The 8,256-nt window shown below is 41.5% G+C and overlaps 1 long non-coding RNA gene across 1 annotated transcript; it reads left to right on the top strand.

The window, feature by feature from the left end:
* Window positions 1–1,919: 1,919 nt before the first annotated feature.
* LOC140595071 (uncharacterized) lies at window positions 1,920–7,719 on the top strand. Its single transcript, XR_011996463.1, has 2 exons — window positions 1,920–2,231; window positions 3,257–7,719. It is a non-coding gene; the product is annotated as an uncharacterized lncRNA (long non-coding RNA).
* The last annotated feature ends 537 nt before the right edge of the window (window positions 7,720–8,256 follow it).

The following is an 8,256-nucleotide window of genomic DNA, read 5'->3' as shown; positions in this document are numbered from 1 at the left end:
CTGTGGCCTAGGATGAAAAGAGAAAAGAGAGGTTAAGATACATAAAGGCTAGAATAAGAAATGCCAAAATATGTCTGTTAAAAATTACAAAATAAATCAACAGGGGCACTTGAGTGGCTCAGTCAGTTAAGCATCTGCCTTCTGCTCACATCATGGTCCTGGGGTCCTGGGATCAAGCCCCACATGGGGCTCCCTGCTCAGTGGGGAGCTTGCTTCTCCCTCTCCCTCTGCCCCTCCCCTCCCCACCTCATCCCCCTCTCATGCTCTGTCTCTCTTAAATAAATAAATACTTCTTTCGCTTCTTCTGCCCCACCTGCTTGTGCACTCTCTCTCTCTCAAATAAATAAATAAAATACTTAAAAGAAAAGGTTAAAAAGGAATCTGTCTTGGATTAAAGGAACATATCAGGACCGAAGCAGGAAAAACAAAAACATAATCCCAATGAAACATATTATAATGAAATACCAAATCATCAAAAACAAAGAAAAAAGTTTCAAGAGCCACCAGATTATTTATCAAAGAATGGCAATCAAAAAAAAAAAAAAAAAAGAATGGCAATCATACTAGAAAAGACAGACTTAACCACAGAAGTCAAAGATAAGGGAGTGATATTTCAAAGTTCTGAGGGGGAAAACAACTGTCTCCCTAGAGTTCTATCCCAGGGATGCCATCGCTCAAGACTGAGAACAAAATCAAGATGTTTTCAGATGTGTAAATTTACTACTTACAGACTTGCCTGAAATGCCTGGATAGAATGTTCTATAGGAAGACTGGATGTGAATGGTATGCCAGAAGCACATGGTAAACACATGGGTAGTCTTAATCAGCTCTGACTGTAAATAATGACAACAATAAGACTGGCTAATGAGGTGGAGGTCAGGGAGAGGAGAGAGACCACAGTAAATGGAAAACACAGAATAAGATAACAGAAAAAAAGTTAATGCATCATAACATAAACATAAATAGATCACATTTGTCTATTAGATTATGATTCCATTTTACAAACTCCAGCTGGATGTTGCTCTACTCTTTGTGGCTTACATCTTCACTAATGAGAAGTTAGTCTGCTGTCATTCTTATCTTTGTTACTCTGTAATGTGACCTTTTCCTCTGGCTGCCTATGAGATTTTTTTAATTGCTGGTTTTAATAAATTTGATTATGAAATTATAGTGGCACTTATCCCCAAATTGATCTATAGATGTAACAAAATCATAACCAACTTTTTATAAGAGTTTTTCGGGTAGAGATTAATAAGTTTATGCAAAATTACGGATCAATGAAACAGAACAGAGTCCAGAAAAAAATCCACATATGTATGATAGATTGATTTTTGACAAAAGTACAAAGGCAAATCAGTAGAGAAAAACTAGTCTTTTCAACAAAAGTTGCTGAAGCAACTGGATATGTATTGACAGTTCAAAAATGAGCTTCAATCTATACCTTACACCATAGACATAAATTAAATGGATCAGAGACCCAGAGGAAAGAACTGAAACTACAAAACTTCTAGGAGAAAACATAGGAGAAAATCTTAGAGGCCTTTGATTTTGGCAGAGATTATTTAAATAAAACACAGCAGCACAAACCATAAAAGCTTCCCCTACTTCCCCCACATCCCTCTACCTGTTTCAGAAAACCACTGGTCTATTTTCTATCTATGGAAGAGTTTCATTTTTTTAGAGTTCATATAAATGGAAACAAAAATGGATAATCTTTTGTGTCTGAGTTCTTTTGCTTAGAATGCTTTGTTTTGTTTAAAGATTTATTTATTTATTTGAGTGAAAGCGTTCACATACATGCATGCATGAGTCGGGGGAGGGGCAGAGGGAGAGAATCTTCAAGCAGACTCCCCCTAAGCACAGAACCCGTGGCAGGGCTGGATCTCACAACCCATGAGATCATGACCTGAGCCAAACCCAGTCAGATGCTTAACCAACTGAGCCACCTAAGTGTCCCTTGGTTAGAATTTTTTTGAGCTTCATTCTTTTTGCATCAGTTTTGTTTGTTTGTTTAATCCCAAGTACTATTCTACTGTATGGATACATTCCCTATTCTGTTTATCCATTCCCCAGCTAATGGACTTTTGGGTGGTTTCCACTTTAAGGTCATTGTGAATAATGTTTCTATGAATAGTCACAAGTGAAGGAGTACAAGTCTTTGTGTGGACATTAGTTTTTTGTTCTTCTTGGAGCTTTTCATTTCCCTAGAGGTGGAATTGCAAGATCGTATGGTAAGTGTATCTTTATTTAATCAACTTCAAAAATGATTTACAAACTGGGTGATGGGCACTCAGGAGGGCATTCGATGGGATGAGCACTGGGTATTGTACTATATGTTGGCAAATTGAATTTAAATTAAAAAATGTAAAAAAAAAAAAAGATTTACAAAGTGGCTCCTATTACTTTACATTCCACCAGAAATGTAATAGTGTTTCAGTTTCTCCATATCCTCATTGATACTTGTTATTATCTGTTTTGAGCAGAGCCATTTTAGTGGGTGTATAGTAGTATCTTATTTTGATTTTAATTTCACTTCCCTACTGATGTTGAGTATCTTTTCATTTATTTATTAATCATTCATATATCATTTTTGCTGGCTAGTCAAATATTTGTTCTTTTAAGAAATGAGTTTTCTTGTATTAGCTCTGATGGTATGATCTCTTTATGTATTCTGTGAGTCCTTTGTCAGATACATAATTTGCAAAAATTAACTCCAACCCCGTAGTTTATTGTTTTTCATTGTTAAGGTAGCTTTTGAAGAATACAAGTTTTTTTTTTTTTTTTGATGAATTTTTGCATACCAATTTTTTCTTTAATATATCATACATTTGGTATCATGTAATAAATCTTTATCTTCCCTAAGGAGACTCTACAGAATTTCTCCTATATTTCTCTCTAGAAGTTTTATAGCTTTAGTTCTTACATTTAGATCAATGATACATTTTGAATTATTTTTTGTGTATGGAAATGAGGCTTTTTTGTTTTGTTTGTCTTTGAGTACATGGATAGTCAATTGTTTCTGCCCTATATGTTGGACAACAAATACAACAAAGAAAAAGACCAAAGAGAGAGAGAGAAGGGAGAGACTGTCTTTATACACAAGACAGATTGAACAGTTATATATAAACATAATTATAGTCTGGAAGATTTTATACTACCTCAGGATTTTTTGTAAGAGAGTAGAAGCATTTTCTCGGCTCTCATCTCATGTTGACTAAAGATTTTTCCTTTGGGCACTAAACCTTCATACTTTCAGATTGCATATATGTGGACACTGAACATTTCCGAGTTCTACACCATGAGGTCAACAGCAAAGCCCCAGGACAGTAAGCAAGAGACTACAACCTGGGCCCGAAGCAAGATGCTTGCAGGCTGCACCCGCATGGAGCTGGTCGGAGGAGCCGTGAGAGCTGGTCACCGTGGCTGGAACGAAGGTCAGGTAAACCAAGGGATCTTGCAGTGATGCACAAGAAGTGTCCAACACAACGTCTCTTCTCTCTCTCTCCAAAAGAGGATCTGTAGTTGCCGGAATATTTTCCTGGACCACAAAGTGACCAAATGCAAAGGTGGTATGGTGGAAATCCGATTGCACAGCGACAATCTTGTGAAGCAAATGGTCTGTGTCATAGCTGGGGAGACAGCTGTGTTAGCTCCCGGAAGTAGAGATTAACCTCAGCAAGGGAGGCCACGGGGAGATTGGGGGCAAGACCACAGGGCAGTGTCAGCAGCAGCAACACCTCTGAGCCCTTGGCATAATCAACGTCTGTCCAAGGCTCCCTGGTGAGCGCCGTGGGAACCAGCAGCAGTTGTGCCAAGTACAGAGCAGGAAGGTCCTGGGGAACTGAGGGCACTGAATCTCCACTTTCAAGACCACTGTGGGCTTTTGGGAGCTTCATTCCTTAAGCATCTCAGGCAGGTAATGCCTCTCATCTCAGGTGTTGTGGGAATGAGAATGACCCCCCCCCTTGTGGAAAAGGAGGCTGTGGTGGAAGCAGGGACAGTGCTTCCTGCCACTGGGGAAGACTAGCTGGTATCTCCCCTCTCAGACCTGGGGGAGTCAGAGAGATCCGAATCCTCGAACGGAAGAGTGAAACTGAGCTTGAGGGATGAGTGATGGATGGTCAATGATGGTCTGATCCCAGGGTTATACTCAAAACAACCTAGGCAGAGTTGGGCACTAATTACTAAGAACAGATGCTAGCCGTAAACAATCAGTGGGTCATAACACTGACAGACACTGGCCCTGACCCAGGCCTTGTGTGTCAGCTAATGCCGCTTACAGGAAGGGTAACATTAGGTGACAGATTTCCTCCTGTGTGCCAACCTTGATCTGTCTATTTATAGCTACTGCTCAGAGTGCTGCGTTGAGACAAATTCTAGTGGCTATATCCCAGCTTCATGGGCAAGACCATTGTGGTCAGTGATGAACTAGTGATGTCTGCTATGGTCACAGGGCTGGGAATGTCAGCACTTGGGCTGTGTTACAGACTAACTGCCCTCGGGTTAAATGTTTACATTCAACTCATCTTACGAACATTTATTGGTCATAAACTGTGTGGTGGCCCCTTGTTAAATACAAAGTTGATACAAACATGAAAAAGGCACAATTTCTATGCTAAGGAAGATCTCAATCTAGTTCGGAAGATAGACATGTAAACAGAAAATTTTCATACGAATGATAATTGCATCAATAGAGGTATACACAAGGATCATAAAAACATAAAGGGGGATGCCTGGGTGGCTCAGCAGTTAAGCGTCTGCCTTCAGCTCAGGGCATGATCCTGGGTCTGAGGATCGAGTCCCGCATCGGGCTCCCTGTGAGGACCCTGCTTCTCCCTCTGTCTATGACTCTCTCTCTCTGTCTCTCTGTCTCTCTCTCTCTCTCATGAATAAATAAATAGAATCTTAAAATAAAGGAACACAATGTTAATAGAATTTTCCAGGTATATTAATTTAAATGGAGTCCTACATGACTAAAATCATAGAGTTCATATAAAGAAAAGAGAAGAATTAGGGCAGAAAATACCCACTTTCTAAACTTCCCTGCATAAAGTACAGAAGACATGGGAAAGGAACACTTGGAGTCATCACCATCTTCATCATCCGCGCCTGTCTACATTTGGAGGGTATTTGTTACCTTAGGTCTAGGGCAAACTGGTGGCCAACAAGTAAGCTCCCAGTTCTCACACAAATATGTTTGCTATAAATCGGCCCACACATTCCAAAGGTTTGTGGATTCTAGGGCAGGTGGAACTGCCATCACGCTGGTGTGCACAACTCCAGGGTGGGCTGTTTGTCACTTGTAGGCAGTGGAGGAGAGAGAGCTGGGGAACAGAGGAACTGGTTTAATGAAATTTCTTTAATTCTCAACTCCCTTAAAAAGAGAAATATAGAGATGGAAAGAAATCACTAAATCTACTGACTCTCTAAGTGAAGGCCTTGGAAAGCAGCAGTTTTTTTGAAGCACATGAGATCAGAACTAAACATAGTCAATTCCACCCAGTGGAGGGGGGGGAAAGGCACATTGTCTTCAGTAAGACCAAATGTGACTACATTCAGTTATCCCTTTTTTTCCACTCTGGGTATAGGGAGGAGCCAGGGGTTCTGACTCTGCTCTCCCTGGCACATCCCAGCTGAACAGTGAGCTCCATGGACCATCTTTGCCAACCTTCACCTTGAGCCGAAGGCAGAAGAAGCGTGAGGAAACCAAAGCCTAGAGAGGTCAAAACTTGCCCCAAATCATTCATTCATTCATTTCACAGATATTTGAGAGCATCAGTCTGTGCTGGGTTCTGTGCAATACCTGAAGGACCACATTATAGAAGCCAATTCCAGAGTAGAATCTATAATCTTAAATACCAAGATCGGGGGTTTTTTCTACCACCACGCTCCACCCTGCAAGTCCTATCTGTGGGTATTGAAGGCACAGGAGAATTTTATTCCAGGCGACCTGGGCTTTCGGGGCTGCAGGACAGAGATAAGCAGCACAGCCTCTGCCCCAGTTGAGGGAGAGGCTCTGACATTGCTTGGATACTGAAGAGAATAGAATTGAGCATAGCTTGGAAGATTCTCCTTGATTTGGAAGGGAACGAAGAGTCAGTCCAGAAGGAGAGGGACCTCCTGCATTTCAGAAGGCCATATGGGGGCAGGACCTCAGGGGAATGGCCTGGATGGTACACCAGAAGGGGTTGTGCCTGGAGTCCATGGGTCCCAGACCCAGTAAACCTATTCTGGGCTCGCTCATTATGGAAGTCATGGCCTCAGCCAGGCTTTCAGGGCTATAAGAGCTCAGACCCAAAAACAGAAGGCTATCCCCCAGCACTGGCCAGCCTGAGACTGGAAGACCTTCACAGGACCCTGAGAGGGTCAGGTTGAAAGAACCATAATAATGACCAATATTAAATTTTTAACAATCTCTAGAGAATGGGAGCTGGAGAATTTGCTTTTTAAAAATGAGAGCATCCATTGTCTCTTGATGTGATCCATATTAATAGAACCAAGCTAGTTTACTTAGGCCAGGGTTTTTCAAGCTATATGGTGAGGTGCACTAATAGGTCATGAAATCAATTTAGTGACTCTTGACCAACCATTTTTCATTAAATGGAAGAGAAAGGAAAAGAAAATATCCCAGTGCCGGTTTAGGATTTTTTTTTTCAGTTACAGGTCAGTATGTGTATATAGGGTAGCAAGGTAAATATATTTTATATTCTGGGTCATGGTCAAAAAGCTTAAGAGGCATTGAACTAGACCACATCACTTTGAGTGAATAACACCCTGGCAGCCAGCCACTCATATACTCTCTCCTGTTTCTAGAGGAGGAAATAGACAGGCTAAGGCTTTCCAACCCTGGATCCTTGAGTATTGAGGATATTATGAGCTATTTTCAGTAATCATAACCAGCATTTACTAAACATATCCTGGACAAGGGGCACCCACGACACTTCATCTCCATCTTCTTGTCAAGGTCACTTATACATATGTATTCAGTGGAAGAGCTGGATTTTAAATCCAGTTTCTTCTAACATCCTAACAATGCCCTTTCCAATATACTGCATCAAGCTCCCCATCCTTCAAGCATTCAGAAGTCTTATTGAAATATAGAAGAGCTGACGAAAAGGCTACTCAAACCAAACAGAACAGGCTCGAGAATATTTTGTCGAGTTGGCTGAAGGATGTAAAAAATCAAGTCACAGAGAATGTGTGTGCAGAATTCTATAAATCACCTAGCAAAATGAAAACAGCAGGTGGTATCAAGGTCAGACAAGACTGCTCTGGTGTCTGTTCCTCAGAGTTCTCAGGTACAGTAAGTCATTCTCCTAACACAACAGGCCACTTAGGATTGGCCTAATCGTGCCTATTGGCTGCTTCTTTCTGGAAATTTCCATGGGCACCGGAGCCTATGTTTTGCCATCTCCTGCTTCTTCCTGTCCTGTTGTGGCTTCATCCGCTAGCTCTCCCCTACTGCCCCATTTCCTCACATCAAAACGCCTTCCTTTTCCCCTGAGCATCTGTCCCTCTCACTCTAGACCTAGTCTCGTCAACTTATCTGGTTTCTCTCTTCTAGTAGAAAAAAAAGAGCTTAGAGTCAAATCTAATGGCCCATCAGGGTGCATTTTTGTATTAACCGCGGGCTGTCTCATCCTTTATCCTTATTTTTATTTTTGCTCTCCTACTTCAGGATTATGTTTTTTTTAATAATAAATTTATTTTTTATTGGTGTTCAATTTGCCAACATACAGAATAACACCCAGTGCTCATCCCGTCAAGTGCCCCCCTCGGTGCCCGTCACCCATTCACCCCCACCCCCCGCCCTCCTCCCCTTCCACCACCCCTAGTTCCTTTCCCAGAGTTAGGAGTCTTCATGTTCTGTCTCCCTCTCTGATATTTCCCACTCATTTTTTCTCCTTTCCCCTTTATTCCCTTTCACTACTTTTTATATTCACCAAATGAATGAGATCATATAATCTTTGTCCTTCTCTGATTGACTTACTTCACTCAGCATAAACCCTCCAGTTCCATCCACGTTGAAGCAAATGGTGGGTATTTGTCGTTTCTAATGGCTGAGTAATATTCCATTGTATACATAGACCACATCTTCTTTATCCATCATCTTTCGATGGACACCGAGGCTCCTTCCACAGTTTGGCTATTGTGGACATTGCTGCTAGAAACATCGGGGTGCAGGTGTCCTGGCGTTTCATTGCATCTGCATCTCTGGGGTAAATCCCCAGCAGTGCAATTGCTGGGTCGTAGGGC

This window comes from Vulpes vulpes, chromosome 13 (genome assembly GCF_048418805.1).
Source record: "Vulpes vulpes isolate BD-2025 chromosome 13, VulVul3, whole genome shotgun sequence".
Classification (NCBI taxonomy): domain Eukaryota; kingdom Metazoa; phylum Chordata; class Mammalia; order Carnivora; family Canidae; genus Vulpes; species Vulpes vulpes.
The sequence above is the reverse complement of the archived record's forward strand: the minus strand, read 5'-3'. Positions and strand labels throughout refer to the sequence as shown.